Source organism: Sylvia atricapilla, chromosome 3 (genome assembly GCF_009819655.1).
Source record: "Sylvia atricapilla isolate bSylAtr1 chromosome 3, bSylAtr1.pri, whole genome shotgun sequence".
NCBI lineage: Eukaryota > Metazoa > Chordata > Aves > Passeriformes > Sylviidae > Sylvia > Sylvia atricapilla.
This window is the reverse complement of record NC_089142.1, coordinates 106,262,031-106,281,101: the sequence shown is the minus strand read 5'-3', so window position 1 is coordinate 106,281,101 and position 19,071 is coordinate 106,262,031.

Sequence of the window (19,071 nt, the reverse complement as noted above, 5' to 3'; positions counted from 1 at the left end):
ACTGAGCAAATGCTTCACTATTTCAGAAGAATGAAGAGGGTGACCCCTTTCTCCCAGGACCCCCAAGGAAATACAAGCCAATGTGAACCTGATGTCACTTCTGACAACTGCAAGAAAATCAGGTGCACAAAGGAGCCAACATTATCACTAAGAGCTGAAAAAAATGACACCAGTCAGTGTAGTTTTGATCATAAAAGTGGTGGTACAAAATAATTTTTACATGCCACCACCCAAGAGGCAGCACATGTTGAGTAAATGGTTATAACAGAAGGGTCCTGCAATGATTTGTTCTTGCCCCCAGGCCATGCCTTATTGTTATCAAGGATTTGGAAGAAAATAAATAAGCAAATAAATCAGCTGCTGGAAAAGTTGCAGTTATGCCACAGTGGTAAATAAACAAGAGGGGTCAAGTCTGCGAGGCAAACTGCAACACTTGGCAAAGTGGACTCCTCTGAACATGTGTTTTAAACCAGCAAAGTGCAAGGTCATCCATCCGAGAACAAAGGGTGCAGATGACAGTTTACATCCTGGAAGCAGTGACTGTGACAGCCTTGGCCCAGACACAGGCTGTGGGTTTTGTCAGTGCAGGCACAAGGACAGATTAAATCCAATCTCAGACCTCCTAAAATCTGTTTGTGTTAAATCTCTATAATCAGTTGTTCTCATTAGCCAGACCACTCTGTTCTCAGCCACTGTGTAAACTCCAGTGAAAATGTGCCTGCTCAGGACAATTTTTCCCCATTTTCCCACAAGTTGGAAAAAGGCAGAAGTGTCTCATTTTGAACTTGTTTCTTCTCCTTCTGAAATGCCTTATCATCTGTAATGAATATCCTGAAGGTCGCCAGTTATCACACCAATTACCTGACAAGAGGCCAGGTTTTTAGGGCAGTTCTGCCAATTTTAAGGGAAGAAAATTGGAAATCAGAGTCAAAACATCATTAAAGATCTGATGGATAAATGGTGATGTTTGATTGGAAAGAGTCACTCTTGAATTCTTGAAGCTCATAAACCCTTCAAGACTAAGCAGTTCATATTGTTCTTTCTTTGAGGTAAGAAAGTATTTGTCAAGTATTCAAATGGTAAGAATTGCCAGGATTAAGTTATCTGTGCAAACTAAAGTAATTTTCCTTGTGAAAGGGGATTAGGATAGCTTCTCATCACAGGACTGCTCTTGATTTTTCCGCAGGTCCCCTACCTTAATGATTTTCCATTTGCATTACTAATTAATACAGGCTCCCAAGTTCTCTGTGATGTCTGAAAATGCAACACAATCTGTAAATCACTGGGGTGCTCTTGGAAAACATCCCACCGAGTCATCACTGAGCAGGTAAACTGCCAAAAATGAACATCAGCCAGCCCCACAGATGGGGATGGGTGACAGAGGGATTTCCTTGCTGTCTTGGACTTCTCCAGAAGCACATTAACCACAGGAGAAGCTGCCACACTGCACTGGTGACAATCCAGCCATTCCTCTGGAGGTTCTAGCTTGTTGGTACAAGTACTTTTAAAATGTATTGTTAAGCTCTAGAAAGAGGTAGAGCACACTTACACACTTGCCAGTATTCCTCTCCCTAGGAACATTCCAAGATTGTTTTTATCTGAATGTTTGTGTGATTGACGGTAAAGCAGACACCCACCCAGAGCGGGGCAGCAGTCTTTGCATTAATCACTGGAAGTGATTTCCTCTCTGGAAAAGGCTTGTGGCTGGTAATTTAGAGCCCTTGCAAGCCCATCCATGTCAAAAGATTCGTGTCTTTCCAGCACTGATGAATAACATTCCTTTTCGGAGCTTTCTGGTGAAGCTGGGTTCCCTCTGTAGTCCTAACACTGCACATCCCTGCTGTACCTTTCCTTGCCTTCTGTGAACTACAGCCTGTCCTTCCTTCTGGCCCCATCAGCACAAGTGGCTCAGACTTGAATAAAAGGACAGCATTTTTACTGAAGGAACTCCCAAGTTCAGTCAAACCTCTCACAGCTCCTGTGTGTGGCAGCAAAAGCAAGGACAGAGGCACAAGCTGGCAGAGCTGGACTGGCTCAAGCTGCTCCAAGGGAAATATGGGCTGGATTTCAGGAAAAAGTTTTTTACAGAAAGGGTAATAAAGTACTGGAATGGTCTACCTGGGGAGGTGGTGGATTCACCATCTCTGGGTGTGTTTTAAAAAACCAGACTGGATGTGGCCCTTGGTGCCATGGTTTAGTTGAGGTTAGGGTTGAGTTGGGCTTGATGATCTTGGAGGTCTCTTCCAACCTAATGATTCTGATTCTGATTCTGATTCTGGTTCTGATTCTGATTCTGATTCTGATTCTGATTTTGATTCTGGTTAGATAGCTCAGCACCAGAGCACAGTGCTTATCCTGTGTGATGGTGACACATCCCTTTTTGCCTGGTTGGTCGTTTTTCTTCCTGTTTCGGTGTGTTTGGATTGATGTTAGGGGCTCGGCCAGGAGGGGGAATGTCACAGAGCCTGTTCCTTGTCCTTCCAGTTGCAACCTTCTGGGAGAGGCAAGCTACCCTCTGCTAAGCAGTGTCCAAGAATCGGAAGTGAATGGGGATTTTAATCAAAATGCCTCAATGTGTTCATTTCTCAAGCAAGTGGATTTGGCTTCCTGAAGAAAGATGGTGATTGTGAGAGCTCTCCCTTATTTCACGGACTTTTTTCTTTTGCCGCCTTCCAAGCAGATTTGCCCTGCTATGACTCTTGTCTTGCAAAGGCAGGAAGGCTCCTGGATTTCCTGTCTTTACCCAATGAACATCACTTAGCATCCAGCCAGAAGGCTTGGTCAGGATGAAAACAATACTGAATTTTTCAGGTCTCATTTATTTAAGAGAGTGAAACGTCTTTTCTTCTCAAAGTGCTTCTCTTTAGCTTTCATTTCCTGTGCACAGAGTAGCTTTGTCTCGAGTACAATAATTAAGTTGTTGACCTTCCTTAGAGGTCAAACATAGCTTCCCTTTAGAGAAAGATAAAAACAAGCAATAATAGATACTTTGACTGGTTTAAGATACTTGGTTGGCGTATCCCTGATGTTGCTGTAATTTCTGCTGGATATTTTTCTCAAGGTAATTCAGGGTGACATGCTGTTGGTCCGTTTATTTTGGTAGGAGCATAGTATTTACTGGAATTGCATTTTCCCCATTCTTTAGGAGAAAAAAAATATTCTATTGTTACTTCATCAAAGAGCACGAGGTAGCATGCATATGGTCTAATGAGACTGTTTCATGGCATTTTAAAATGGCATTTTTATTCTATATTAATGATTTTATTTTTCTCTAATCATCTGAGAACATTTTTTCAAGGTCAAAAATCAGAATGGAGAAGCCTAGACATTTGTATGCATTATACAGGGCAAATTGCCATTCTTTTCATACTGCTTTTTTCTTTGCATGTCAACATTCACATTCTCCTCCTTTTAAAATTGCACATTTCTAATTTTTATGGTTTTCTTTGATTCTTGTTTACTTGTTTTTAAATATAACTGCCAGTTTATATTAATGCTCCTAATAGCCTGATGTTACATTCCATATGGGATATGAGGTGATTCCAGCAGTTCAGTTCCCAGGATTTGTGCCTAAGTGAGGCACTGGGATCACCTGATCAGTCTGAATAAGTATTAGCAGCAAGTTTGACTTCTTTTTTATGGAAATGGGAGATCTTGTCTGTGGCATGGAAACTGGGAGGTTGGATTATGCCTTACAAACTGGGCAAGAAATAGAAATGACAGCAGGTGGAAAGGTGAACTGCAGTGACTGGAGGCCCTGCTGTCCATTTGTGCAAATGGCAATAGATGCTGGAATTGTACAGCATGTGGGAGGAAGGAAAAGCAAACAGGCATCTCCCCCAGCTACTGCAATAGGATGGGGCAGCCTTCACACTTTTGAATTATGAAACCTTCTATTCTAAACCCTCATACTCGCTGTACCTTTCTTGTTCCTTCCAGAAGCTTTTTTCAGACTTTCAGATTTCCTTTTCTGGTGCAGGCAGTGGAATGAAGTCTGAAGGGGCAAGGTGTAGAGCCATAAAGAAGCCCAAATGTGCATGTGCTCTTGGAAGAAAGAGAACCAACTCCCATCACAGCTGAGACCAAAGCTCACTCCATTTCTTGCTGTTGTTTCACTTCATAGCTATTAATACATGAGCCATCCCCTCTTCATTCACCAAAACCCTTAAATTCATCACGCTGTCCCATCATGGTAAATTAAAGTCAAATATGCCTTAATGACAGGGGGTTAAGTGGAAAACGTAAGCAAAGTATCTTTTTTTTTCTTTTTTTTTTTTTTTTCCCCAAAGCAAAAGAGCAAGGCTGGTATCTAATTTTGGACCCCGGGGAAATGCCTCGATACTGAAGTGGTCAGCACCACGTACAAACTCAGTGAGGGTCTGGTATTCGCCGCTGCCAGCAGTCATTCAGACTTGTGTGGGCACCCCTCAAAACCCCTAAGTAGAAGCTATGGTTGCAGCTCCTTCAGCCATTTTAGGGCTTTGTAGGTAAATGTGGTCCAGCAGCATCAAAAGGCAGTTCTGTTTCTAATAAAGATTAAAAAATATTTTTGAATGACCCTCCTTGTTCCTTACTATTATACGGTATTAAAATATAAGAGCGCAGCCAAGGAGAATAGAAAACAAAGAGAAAAGCCTTTAAAAAAAATTCCACATTTTTATATCCTTTCCCTACTAACCCACCACAGAATTCAAGGGTGGGGGATTCGAGGGCTGAAAGAATCTTCATATGGTGCCAAAAATTCCCCACAGATCTCTCTGGTCCCTCAGCATTTGGCTATTTAAAGCAAACACATTGTGTTTTAGATGCTAGTTTAGATCCATTTTCCATATGAGGAGGTGGGATGTAATTAATTAGCTGTTCTTTTGATTTCTAAGTATCACATGTACATTTCATAAGGGCATGTACTTTTGACAGAGGCTGGAAAAAGGAAATAAAATACAAGTTGCACCAGTTAAGTCTTCTGGGTACAAATGATGGATCAGCAGGGGATTATCATGTGTATTTTATTGCTACCAATGCTGATTGAGTCACATGAGTGTTAATACAAACCTAGGGGGGAAAAAAAATCTGGATGAAATCACAGTAACAGAGTTTAAAGTGTTTATTTTAGTCATAATTGCGCTGTTTTTACATAATGTCTTTGATCTGTAGGTTGAAAAGAGGCAAAGCCAGTAGTCCACAGTAGAAGTAACCAAAGATAAACTTCTCTGTACAGTTTAAAAAAATGAAGTCCACAGTCAGAGATATACACATGAACATATAGAGCAGGGAGAAGAAACCCAGACTTCAGCGTGCCAAAACCTACAATTCATTGCCATCTCAGCTAATGGAGTCTCTTTTCTGGATTTCGGCATTTATTTTCACCTTTATGTGGATCATATATTAGAGAGAATCCCACATAACAAAGCAGTCGTGAAAAAGGAGGGAGAAACCTTAACATCTCCAATCCAACATGACAAATAATAACTCTGCAAAACTGGAACAGCCAGCCAGCTCCTCCAGACCCTTCGTCAGCACAGAGGTCCAGCTCCTCTTGCTCCGTGACCCTGTTGGCCACAGATGGTCTTGGAGACCCCTCAGAGGGTCACCTCCAGACTGGGAGCCAAACTCACCATGACAATGTGATGTCTGTGGTGACTTAACCAAAACGCCTCTTTCTTGAAGAAGCAGCCAAGTTCTCTGTGTCTGCTCTCGTACCAGGACTGGATTTGCTCATCAGCCTTCAGACACGGGGAGCTGCAGCACCAAAGCGAGTGGCCTGTGACCTCTTGGGTCAGGGGATGAACCAGAATAAACAAGCCCCATAGACCCATTTATCTCTCCCTATTTTTTCGCCTCTCTATTTTGTTTTCTAAAGCAAAGGAGCATCCCCTGACTGAAATGCTTGAAGACTGAGGACATAATGATACTCTTTAATTGCACAAGTCCTTTGTCATCTTTATTTCTACCCAGAGGAGAAGAGGTTTGTAGAGGAGCCATTGGCCTTTATGTGAGGTCGGCTGATGTAGCTGGGAAAACAGACTCTGTAGCACAGATCCTTTCTCTTGGAGGTGCTCTCTTCTGCTTTGGAAGACCAAACGTCTTTAGGGCATTCAGTGGGTCCCTCCCTGTATATTTGGTGACAATGCCTGGGCATTATTTTGTGACTGCTCTTTTCCTCACTCTTCTCCTTGCGTGCAGTTTTCCAAAACTGGTGCCTGGAGGGTTTCACACAAGCAAGCTGGTTCTGCCAAAGCCCTCTCTGTAAAGCAGAGGAAAAGGCAGGTTCCTTCGTGGGGCGTTTCAGAGCCAAAGCCCACCACAGCTGCACCAAAATGCTGAGCAATTCCCCTCTTGCTGAGCTCCAGGGGGCCCACTCCAAGCCCCCATCAGCCCACTGTCCCATGCACTGCTGCTCTGTGAAGGGGTGTAATTGCAAAAGTGAATCACGCTTTAATGACAAATGCTTCAAAAACAAAGCTATAAAGTTCTTGACTCAGTTATTAACTTTAAATGAATTGTTTAGGTTGTTTCCTTCCACACCCCCCCCCTTTAACTTATTCTTGAGGGGAATGTATTTATGGAGCCATGTGCTTCTCACATGGTTGAGGCTAAATATAGCTTTAGAAACTCATTCCAGCGAAAACTTAATTTAAAATCCAGTTTGTCAGCCTAGCACATTGCTCTTTTAGCCTGGTTTCTTTATTTGTAATGGTAGCCTTGACCAGTCTTTCAAGGCCTGATTATTTCCGGATTTCCTATACTGTTCCTCTGTTTAGTAATATATAAATAAACACATTCCTGAGCTGAAGGAAACCCCCGAATTACATACAAAATTTATTTTCTCTATATGGCCTGGACTTCCACTTGGCCAACAAGCAAACTTACTCTCATAAATACACACGAGCACTGTGGAGGCAGGCAGCACCAGCCCAGGTTTCTGGCTTGGTTTGGGGTTTTTTTGGGGAGGAAGAGAGAGGCTTATCAATTATTGCAAGTATATTATTGCCTAAGTACTGAATTGTTTTTCCTTTTTTTTTTTTTTTTTTTGGTCAGCGATCAGCAAATCACATGCTTCAAAATGTCTGAACCCTCGTGGGTCAAATCCTCCTCCTGTTTATTTCAGTATGAGTTTTGTCACTCATTTTAAAGCAGAGACTGCAGCCCATAATAGACAATTACGCAACTCCTGGATGAAAGGGATGTTTTCTCCTTGCCCTAGATAATTAAGCCCAATGCAGAATCTTTCCATTCCCATCACTAGTTGTTTTTTTTTAATTGGTCTTGAGATGACCGTGTCCTGAGCTCCAAGGGTTGAAATCCTTTAGAAAGGAGATTTTCAGCCCGCAGTTTATGAATCTTTGGGGCAGCAACAGGCAGCTGAAGGAAGCAGAAGTAATGTCAGTAGGCTCAGGAACTGCACAGGGATCCATGTGAAACAAATGCAACATTCCACATTAAAAACCAGATGGAATGCCACTGATTTTGCTAATTTTATCTATACAGAGAAGTGATTTTGGTCACATAAGAACGCTTAGATTTGCAGAGAAATTTTTTGTTCTTCTGGTTTCAACACATTTCTGTCTGAATTCCACTACTCGTGTCTACAGTGTGAGGCATTATTTATTTAAAAGCACGGTCCTTTTTGATTGCAGAATTCATGTCAATTAATGATGCTGCATACTCTCTATCCAATAGGATGGAAGAGGTAATTTCCCTTTGTGAAAACCCGTTGCTGTTTTACTAGACCTTTTCCAATCCACTTGTAAATCTGTTCCTTTCCTTCCTTTTTGTTACAGCTTTGTTTAGCTTTATCAGTTTTGGGTTGCCTGCTAAATTTAGCAATCACTTCTTAGGTTTATATGTACATATATGTGTGTGTGTGTGAATTTTTCCTGATCAGTCTACTTTTTTTTAAAAGTTTACTGTTTAAATCATTTTCACTCAGTGGCAGAATTTTGCCTTTTCAGCCCTGATTGTTTGGTTCATGTCATCAGCTCTAGCAGGAATCTCTCTGCAAGGCCAGGAAAGCGTTGTCTGGTATTTTGCTGAAACAATCGAAGAACATCCGTGAACTGGAGAGGTATCAAATCTTTTTTCATGTTATTCTTGCAAGTCCTTTATTTCTTTAAGGATTGTATCAACTATTTGACTTGATACTGGTTTCCACAATAAGTAGATGTCATTACAGACAGAGCCACTGCTCTGCTCAAACCAGAACTGTTTGTAGCCCCACTGCTTCCCAGAGGATTGCCATGTGTTGCCTAGGGACAGAATTAAAGCTGCCACACTTAACTCATTTGTAAAGATACTGTAGGTTTGATAACCACAAGAAGGAGACAAACCAGAGCAATTTAAACATTTACAGATTGATTTTTCCTCCCTCAACATGGTGTCCAGTTATAATCAGTTTTTCAGGCAGTCAGATAACATAGGTGAGTTTGCTTGGGATTCTTGGGGCAAGCTGCAGGCTCAGCACCTTCAACCATTGCTATTTTTGTTTATGAACCTGCAATCAGCAGCTTGAATTTCACACGCACCCAACTGATCTCTTCACATCTAATGTCTCTAATTGCATTATTGGGCAGGAATGACCATGCCTTCCAGTCTTTTTATATCCTGTATTTGGTTTACACATCCATTCTCTGACCATTTCAGTTGGGGGCTATGGGGTTTTTTTGGTTGAAACTGTTCAATTAGTGAAAACTCTAACAAAAGTGAGGCTAACAGCAAAAGGTGCTTCATCCTGGTATTGATTATTCCTGCAGATTGGAAAACACTTTGTTTGCATCATCCCTACCCCAGTCATGCCAGTTTCAAACTAGAAGAATTAAACTGAGCTAAAACCCCCGTGTTCTTCAGCCTCGAGGAGCAATAGGGAGTTAAAAAGGCAGAAATCAGATTTGAAGCATGCGAGTAAATGCATGCTAAACCCTAGCATTTAACATGAAACTATTTCTTAAAGGCATTTTAACGTGGTTGGAAGGGGCTACACAACACTCGCTACAAAAGGCAGGAAATTCAGAGTTAGCACCTGTGCACCATCAGCTCCTGTGTGCTGAACTACCGCTCTGGGACACATTTGGGGTTTCCTGCTTCTCTCTTGCCCAGTTTCTGCAGTCACCTCTGTCAGGGGTGGCCTCCAGACCCTGGATGCCCTGCAGCAGCAAATGCCACCAAGGGTGACACTCCCAAATGCAGCTTTCTGGCCTTTTGGTTGAAGCTGGAGTGCTCAGAGCTGAGGAGCTGGGAGTTAAAATCTGCAGCTTGCCTTCTGCTTTGGAGCCCCTTTGCCTTCTTTATTTCCTCTGCCCGTGCCATCATTGGCAATGCCAGCTTCAAAAACATCCTGCAAACTCAGCGCACTTCAGTAGCTGGAAGTTTGAAGGCTTTTAAGGGGAGGAGAAAAAAGTGATTGTGAGGTTCAGGGTGAGAGCAGAGCAGCAGGTAACAGCACAGGCTCTAACCACCACAGCCTCCCCAGGGATTAAATACACGACCAAAAGCTGAAGCGTGGCCCAAACTCGGAGCAGCTCCAGGGGATTAGAGCAGGTAGAAATGTGGGGACAAACTCTGCTTGGCAAGGGACAGGGATTTGGATACCCAGGCCACCGCCACATGCACGGAAATCAAAGGACAGCAAGCAGGAGACAAAGCTCTGTTCTCTTTGAAACAAAATGTTCATGGCAGGGATTTTATTTTTTTTTTTTTTCTCTTGCTCCGGACAGGCTTGGTCCCCAATCCCAGAACAGAAAGTGCAACAATGGGCACGTGTTTAGGGGAGCTCTGTAAACACAGCCCCTGCACACAAATTGTTCAACACAATCAGGATTTGGAGCTTTGGCATCTCGTTATGCCCTTTAACGAAACTACTGGCAATGAGGTAGTCATTTTTTTTTCCCCTTTGGTTTGAATTTCTAAAAAGCATAATTTCAGCAATTTTTCTCTGTTCTTACACACACACACAAATTGCTTTAGACAGGAAGAAATTGCTTTAGACAGGAAGAATTTTCTAAATTGAGTTAGACTCGAATCAAATAATTGAAAACCTATTTTTAAAAAGCACTGTGGTACTTTGCATTCTTGAAAAAAAATTCTTGTATTCCCAATTGTTTTTCAGTAAACTTTCATCGGTCTGTTTAAAGTCCTGCAAGTGTGAATATTCAAATTTCAAACATCTGGCTTCAAAATCGAGCATGTCAGAAGTACCATATCCCCCCCCTTACTGCAAAATTATCAGTAAAACTTCAGCAAAGACCAACTCAATTTTTTTGCAAAGGGGCTAGTTCTGCATTATTCACTCAAATAGGTGGGGTTTTTTTTCCCCATTGACTGGAATGGGAGCAGAATCCCTCCTGCAATAGTAGCCCCCCCTGGTTTAATCCATGACAAGAGACAAACAAATAGACCCTTTGAAATGAGTTTCATCTTTTGTGTCCCATTTGTTCTCTGAAGCAGGTGTCAATTGGATCTTTTCCTGTCTGTCTATGGTTGAAAAGCAACATGTTGTAGTTAAACCCACTTGTAAATTGTAGTATTTTCCAGAAGAACTCCCCCGGGGATCTTCTAAAAAGCTACTTGACTTTAAGAACCAGAAGTCAAAAAAGGGTTAATTTGCTTTCCCGGCCTCCTTCTCTCCCTTTCTCATTCTGTTTCAAGTGGTTTCTTGTTTAAAAAAGATCTCTCTACTTATATGTCCCATACTGTATATGTCTCCATATACAGTAAAAAGATTCTTCACACACGGGGTCTGATCCTGCCTGCACCGAAGTTCATTTATTTGTAAATCACAGAAAAGAATTTCCTTTCATAGTGGGCCCAGGCACAAATTTCCTATTTTCTCGAGCCAACAATCTTATCAAGAACCTGCTTTGTGGATCTAGGGCTAGAAACTGCCTGGGAGTTTTTAATCTTGCAAAAAAGGTGACTCTGGAACTAAAACTGCAAGAAGCTGGCCCAGCTGCCCTGCCAGCTGGACAGACTGGTTGGCTATCCAGAAAACAAACCACCAGCAGCTTCAACGGCAACAATAAACCCACACATGTCACATTCTGAAAATAAATGACATTGTGTGTAAGAAAACGCAGTGGAAATGTATAAACTGTTACGTGATCCAACTGCACAAAGTGAACGACTTTATAAAAGCTTGATCAGAGAGCGCCGTGCTGTTTGCAGCATCGTGTGCCTCTTTTTTGTACCAGTCTTTCTAAACCCTTCCACGAGGATTTGTGTAGCATTGCACCGCCTCCTGAAGCCAATTCCAGCTGCACAAGGATGTTATGAGTAGAGAAGGAAAATTTTAGTTGCTCGCTAGCAGCGAGTAACCCTCTCGGTCAGCAAGGTGGAGCTCCAGCTATTGCTTTTTCCACACCGTTGTGTTTCACACTTGCTGTTGTCTTCAGGGTACTGGAGGAGTGAAAATCTTCTACAGACAGGCCAGCTGCCTTGAATAAACACCTACTTTGATCTGCAGTGGTTTGCTCCCTTGCAGGTATCAGAGGGCTGCACATTCAAACCATTCTCCTGCTCTCTCTCCCAGTGCTGGGCACGGCTGTAAAGCCACCACAGCCATGAACAGAGGAGCCCCCAAAACTTTTCCCAAAACTTCTGCTTCTGGCAGGACCAGGGGAGATATTTGTGTGATTTCCCCAGCGCCTGGTGAGTGTCTGTGCTCCCTGCCTGCACCAGTCAGGTTTTTGCAAAGGCTGTCTGGGCACCTTCCTGCAGCTTCTCTCTGTGCTCTGACCATCTCCTTCAGGCTCACTCGGACTGCCACCACCTCACTGTGGACAGCAGGTGAAGCTGTTGCTGTCCAAACTGCCCCTGAGAGCACCAGCAATGTGCACATTTGTTTGCCAGACAGCACACTGGAAGTCAGATAGCAGAGAATGCTAAATACTTCACGAGAGGTCCTGGATTCTGTTTTCTTTCTCTGCTGCCTGATTTGATAAAGTCATAAAGTCATCCTCCTTTAAAGGCACATTCCCCAGTTATTGGTGCCCTCTCCAAGCTGGGATGTTCCCCAGGGAGTCCCTCACTATTTGGTGTTGAGATTATTATTATTGCAGGTACTGAGGTGTCGCAGACATGGGCACTGCTATGAGAAATACTGCTCTAAGGGAGGACACAAAAACACCCTGCTGGAAGGAGCATCTAATCCAACTGCCCATCCGTACCCCAGGAGACATCAATGTGACACCCCAGCAACTTAATAAAAAGCATTAAACACATTTGCTAGTTGAAATGATTTCTTCACCTGCTGTAGTAACTCTGAGTCTATCCTTGCTGTTTTCTTACAGCCAAATGCCTTGGCTGAGCACATCGTCACAATCCCTACAGAACAAAGATTTCCTTCCCATAAGAGCTTTTCCCCTGCATTTCAGAAAATGTTAGTTTTAAAAGACTGGTCACAGATCATTCAGATGTCTCTGCAGAGAATACAGCATTTGTCATCAGGCTCAGATCTGGGGTACCAACAGCTCTCAGAGAAAGGCAAATTTCAGGTAAAGAACCTTTCCTCACTCTCTATGTTTCTGCCATCTTTATTGAACAAACTCCTTTTCTAGTGACAGGATTGTGGCATTTTTCCTCCTATGTCAGCTTGTGCTGTGCAGTGCTTACCTGGAAACTTTTGCTTTCTAGAAGAGAATATTTACCATCAGCACTATTTGGTTTCTAAAGGACTGGCTCAAAATGGGGCTGAGAAACTTTGGTGTAAATTCAGCACTTCAGTATTTAATTACTGGAGTATTAGAATATGGAGGTTTCAAAACCGAATGTTTCACTGACGTGGCATAATTTTGACTTGACAAAGCACTGCACAAAGATCTTAGGAAATACCAAGTGTTGGCAACTAAGCAGAGGAACTGCCTGAGCAACACCAATAAAATAAAGCCCCTTGATCCCCTTTCCAGGAGGTATAACTAGACTAGGCAAATCCTTACCTGTGCCAGTGCAGCAACTCACTAACAGGAGTTCCTTTGCACAGGCTGTGCTATAGGTGTGTTAAATCACCCAGGTGACACTTAAAACCTGAAGCCATCCAGAAATGAGCTCTATTTTCTTCACCTCTGGGAATGAATGCTTTCCTGCAATGGACACAGGTAAACTCTTCTTTTAGGAGAGAGGCCTTCATCTCACTCACCATCACAGGATTCACTGTGAAATCCTCCTTTCCCTTTCCTGCTGCAGAGCTGTCCTTCAGCCTGAACGGGCCTTCTGTTTCCATTACTATTATTATTATTATTATTATTATTATTATTATTATTATTATGTTTCTGATCTCCAGAGTCACATAAACAGTCTTGGGAAAAGCCAATTGCAAGTCATTAACATGATATTTTCCCGGCAGAAGTAAAGGGTCGAAAACCATAGGTGCAGAAGGTGTGATTTGCTCTGTTTATTCCTTTGTATATTTTTTTTTTTTTAACTCTCAAAAACGCTGGCTGCCAGGCTGCTGGACATAGGACAAGACCTGTCAGAAGGGATCAAGAAATTCAAGCCTCAGTCAACCAACACTTTAGGGCAATTTACAGCTTTTTCAGCCATCAGCTGTGCCAGGATCACCTCCTTCCTCTGTCCTCAGCTCCCACCAGACCTGTTTGGGTACTGCAGACAGCCTGGGTAAGCACAGGGTGAGCTGCAGCCTTATCTGTTATTTGATGTAATAATTTGTATTTAGTGATAAATTTGGCTGTCCTGGGCCACGGGGCCAGCTCTGCCACATGGCTGGCGCTGCTGCCAGAGAGCCACAGTAACCCAGAGTCAGAGCCTTTGCTCTGTTAGAAACACTCAGCTCCACTACACCAGCTCAGACACTTCTGCAGTGCTAAAACTCTTCAGAGGAAAGGCGTTTGCTGGTTTCACTGCATTTCTGCAAAGAGGCAAAAAATTGCCTTGTGGCAAGAAGCTCTTGTGAAAGTCAGCAGAATTTGGAGTCTTTGGGCACTCCTGGAAAGCCTTGCCTGGCATGCTGGTTCCCACAGTCCCACACTGCCACAGCTTGGCAAATGCTCCAGTGCAGTTGCACATCACTAGTACAAAACTGTGCAGCACAATGAAAAGTGAAAATGTGGCAGAGTGTGAAATAAAGAGAATTGGGTATGGCAGTTGGGGAACTGGGCTGGACTGTTCTGTCTGTTTTCTCCGTTTCCATATTCCATAATCCAGACTTGTTATATATTTCCGGTTTGGCTTCAAATTCTAATAAAGTGGCTGCTGAATTTCCAGCCTGTCACACAGGCACTGCAAAATTCAGCAATCTTGACCCCAGCCTGTGGCAAAAATATGTAGATGGGAAGAAAAGCACCAGTGTAGGAGAAGCAGGAAAATGGAGAACTCTAAGCTAATCAGTTCATTTAAAAAGAGGGTGGTGGTTACTATTCAAGTAGTAATTTATTGAGATAAAGGAACCATGAGTCACAGAAAGACTTAGGTTGCCTGCAGGGGAATGTTATTCTTTTTTCTTTCCCCCCCCCCCCCCTTTTTTTTTTTTTTTTTTAAGAGAAGACCCTTGTGTGTGCATGCAGCTTACAGCTAAGAGGTTGCAGCTAGAAGCTAATCAGCCATTCTGTCTCCTATCTGCTGATCTCCTGGCGTTGGGGGAAGGGGAATGTGGGCAAACAGGCATTAAATTCCACCGGCAGGCGACGGGAAGGTATTCCTTGATAAGCAGCATCCAAGATGATGAGCCGTAAAGCAAAGCCCCTGCGAGGAAGCAGGGGAAGAGGTAGGGAAAGCTTTAACCATCTGTCTCAACCCAGCCTTGCTCAATGCTTGCCAGAGCAGAGGTCACCACCAACAATAATAACCCTGGAGAAGCCAGACGTATGCTTTCCATTCACCAATAATCTACAAAGCATCTTAGGGTGAAATCCTGGCTCCTCTGAAGTCAATGGGAGCTTTGCCAACGACTTCAGTGGAGCCAGGTTTTCATCCCTGATAAATTTAAAGCAACCCCCAGGCTTAAAGATGAAACGGCGGCATCCTGGGAGTGGGTGCAGGCTGAGGACCAGCAATGCTTCTCTGAAAAGCTGTCAGACCTTACAGACAGGATGTTTTCACAGTCCTGGAGCAATACCAGGATGGACAGCAAAGGGGTAAAGTGGACAGACAGGTAAACAGCAATAATTTTTAACTGCTGGGACTGCTTCAGTATAGGACCCCAGTGAGTCTTGATCCTGTGACAGAAAAGCCAGTGGTCTTTCTCACTTCTTCAGATAAAGCATATAAAGTGAGTTATGTTGGTTTATATTGTATCATACTGATTTTTTTTTCTCTCCCCTTCTTATCCAGCCATTTTCATGTTGGCCTTGAAGGTTGTCACCTGGTGGCACTCATCCAAAGTGAGGATTCTTCACACTTGACCGGGTACAATCAACGAAATGAACTGAAATGTTCATTTCAGCCACCCAGCCTCTGCAATGTGCTGTGTCTCAGTTCAGCATTACTTTGGTTTTCAGGACTCAACACCAAGTGCAGATGCCTGCACAGTGATGAAGAGAGATTGGCCCGGGGCATTGTGGTGGACAGTATGTGGGGTGATAAGCTGTGACGGCCACAGCAGGAGACAGGAGCATCATCATCAGGACACATCAGCAAGGACATCACAAATTCAGCCCTGGGCAGTTTGGTGGCCTGGAGCACTGAAGGTGGTGCACTGGCATTTTTGTTGGCAGGCTGGTGTAAGGGAGACCCTGGGCCCTCCCTCTGGCAGTGTCACAGCTGTAGCCAACAGGCTCCTGAAACACCCCTCAGGAGAGAGTCCTCACCCCGTGGTGGAGGCTGCAGCATGGACAGCCACCACCTGCTCTTGGAGCTGTGCAGTGAGGAACATGGGATCTGTGAGGTGTGGGAGTATCCGTGAGCTGTGGGGTATCAGGGGAGCTCCCACAGCTTACTGAGTGACATCACATGAGCTGAGCCACACCACCTGACGAGGCACTACGGTGGTCATCAAAGAGCTTGGGCTCAGGGCATCCTCCCCGGCACTGGCGAGGAGCTGAGCGTGCACAGGAGCTGAGTCTGCCTTCATCACTGAACAGAAATGGAAGGTAAAAGCTGGAGGTGTGAGCTGTGAACCTCCACAGGGAAGGAGGTATCATGGGAACACACCTCTCTTACCCCAGCACCACTGTCAGTCCCACTTGCTGATCCACCTCCCTGTTGTGTCCATAACCATACCCCAGGAGCAGGATCCCCCTCAGGCTAACTATGCATCTCCTCTTCCTGGTGAACCTCAACTTCATTTTCCAGGGACTAAATGGCAGCTGTTCGAGCAAGTGTCCACCGAGCTGGGAAAAGAGAACTTTTCCCTTTGCTTTTAAATCCATCTCCCCTCCAGGTCTTGATCCAGCCGTCTGGATTCATCGATGAAGTCATCTGCTGGTTGAACAGCGTTTGTGAATTTAAACAGGCATCTCCAGAGCATGTGTGCGCACACCCCAGCCTGGCTGCCCCAGACAGCCACACAGGCAGCAGTGCCATTCCCAAGCGCCGCTTTTACACCAACTTTTTCCAGTGGGAAGAGGCTCTGGTTCCTCGCTGCCATCTGCTCGCAGCTGAGAGCAGCACTGCTCTGTCCCTCCCCGCCTTTGCACAACAGCTCAAGGCATTAATGTGCCACGAGGAGACGAGCACCAGTACGGGCCCATCTCATCTGGATTAAAGATGTCTTTTGGTTCCGTTTCATAAGGCAAGGGAGAACTTGCATTACCCAGAGCTCGGCGGCAGATCCATGTGTGTGTTTCAAACCAGACTGTCACTCAGACTGTTTCGCATTACGAGCCTTCAGCCTTGCTCTGGCTGTCAATTTGTACTATTACGCTCTGAAATACGGAACTCATGTGCCAAGTTTCCACTTTTCTTCAGCAACCGGGATCCACTGACAACCACTAGGTATGGTCAGCCTTTGGCAAACCAGGAGGACACTTGTGCCTCTTGGCTGCCAAGCCTGCCTCCTGTAGCTGCCCTGCTTCTGCTCGCTGCCACCAGGACCACAGCAACGGTGGCAGGAGGAGAGCCAGGGCCAAGCAATCACAGCTGAAGTACAATCAGTGGTTCTATCTTCTCAATATTTTGATTAGTCCAAGGAATGTTTGGGTTATTAAAAAAAAAAAAAAAAAGGCACCACATTTTTTAAAAGTCATGAGACAGGCTGTTATGGCTTTATGCAATATGGGATGGCTCTGTGTGATCCCAGAGCATCGGTGCCATAGAAGGTATCTTTTGACAAGTGATTTCAAGAGATGGGAGTCGTACCTCTGATGCACTCAGGGCAAACCCATGGGAGTCCCTACCCTGCACAATCATCTGTGCTGATCGTTCCTACTGCAGTGCTAACATGTTTGTGGATTTAAAAATCCTTAAATCTGAAGGGTTTGAGGCTTGTGGCTTTTGGTCACGTCTTTAATGATACCCCAGTGCAATTATTTTAACCATATTCTTGCCTGATTCCTGCGCAATCACCGACAGTGGTTATCACTGAAAGTGTACGAGACGTCATTCTGACTCGCTCACAACCACAGCCTTCAGATGCCCCAAGACCTGCAGAAACCTCCCATGAGCTCTGACTCTCCTCGTGCCCCAAAAGTGCCAGTTTTCTAGGAGTTTATTTTCAAGAGTTTTCCAGGTCGGGCACGGTGTGGGCTAAGGCTCCCGTGACATGCCTCAGTCCCAGCTGGCACTGCATGCTGGAAGAACATCTCTCCCTTACCTTGCAGGAAGTCCTGTGGAGGACACTGGTCTCCAGATGAAAATGTTTCAGGTTGGGGGATACTTTTTCCCCAGTTTAGACATTTTAGACCAATTCAGCCTCCCAGCTGTCACAGACTCTTTTACACATTCCCAGTCGTGCAAGAACGACAACAAAGATTCCAAAACTCCTCTTTTTTTCTTTTTTTTTTTTTTTTTTTTTTTGGTGGCTTTATTTATGCTTCAAGTTGATTTGAGCTGTGTTTATTCTTGTTACACTGAGCTGCACCTTGAGCACTCACAGGGCTCCAGCTCCCTCAGACCGGACACTGAGACACTATTGACTTATAGCAAGCGATAATCCAACCCTCATTTTCATATATTTTTAAGTCAACATTACTTTTAAATTTGAGGACCTTCCATCTGAGACAGAAAGCTTTTTCCACACTACTGACACAAGTCAGCAGAGGAAGAGTAAAGAGTGTCAGACGTCAGTGGAGTCCCACCAGGGACGCACAGACCAGCTGGAAGGGACCTGTCACCCCAGGGCAGATCCATCCCAGCCGAGCAGACGGCAGTCAGGACGCAAGGTGCAGCCGTGTGTGGGATGCGATGCGGGGGCACCAGCGGGGTGTCCTGGCAAAGCAGGGCACGGAAAGGAGCAGGTCGGGGAGGAGAGGAGAGGAGCAGGGCCGGGGGGACACACGAGGCTGGAGCAGGAGCTGCAGAGAGGGCGAAGGAGAAGGGGGGGAGCAGGGAGGGAGGACAGCAGGGGAAGGAGGCAGGGCAGTATAAAAGCATCCGACACGTACCTCTGCCGACACAGAGCGAGGGGGCGAGAAAGTGGGTCTGGAAGCAGCAGCAGCAGCAGCAGCAGCCAGGAGGAGCGGCAGCCGCTTGCAAACACGCACGCACGGTGGCAGGAGAGAGTGCGGCGCTGCCCCTGCCAGCCCTAGGGCACTGGAGGGAAGAGAGAGGAGAGATGCAGCCAGGTATCCAGCTCCCCGGGAGGGAAGCGGGCAGCTGAAGCTTTTTGCAGCCCCTCGTCCTCTACCCCCTATCCCATTTCCCACGGCTGCGCCAGGGGCTAGAGAGGAGGAGGAGGAGGAGGAGGAGGAAGGGGGTCGGGAGAGGGAAGCTGCCATCTGCCCCTCGTTTTCCCCGGGGAGCTGGCAGCCGGCCCGAGGAGGGCAGGGAGCGGGCGGGGGTCGCGGCGCGCCCCGCTCCGTGCCGCCCGGGGCCGGGCCAGCGCGGGCCCGGCGGGCAGGGCAGGGCAGGGCAGGGACGGGCGGCGGGAGGGGAGGGGGGAGCGGCGGGGCGGGCGAGGACACGGCGGCGGCGGCGGGGGAAGCTGGTCCAGGGGCCACCCCCATCCCCGCGCGCGGAGGGAGGCGATAG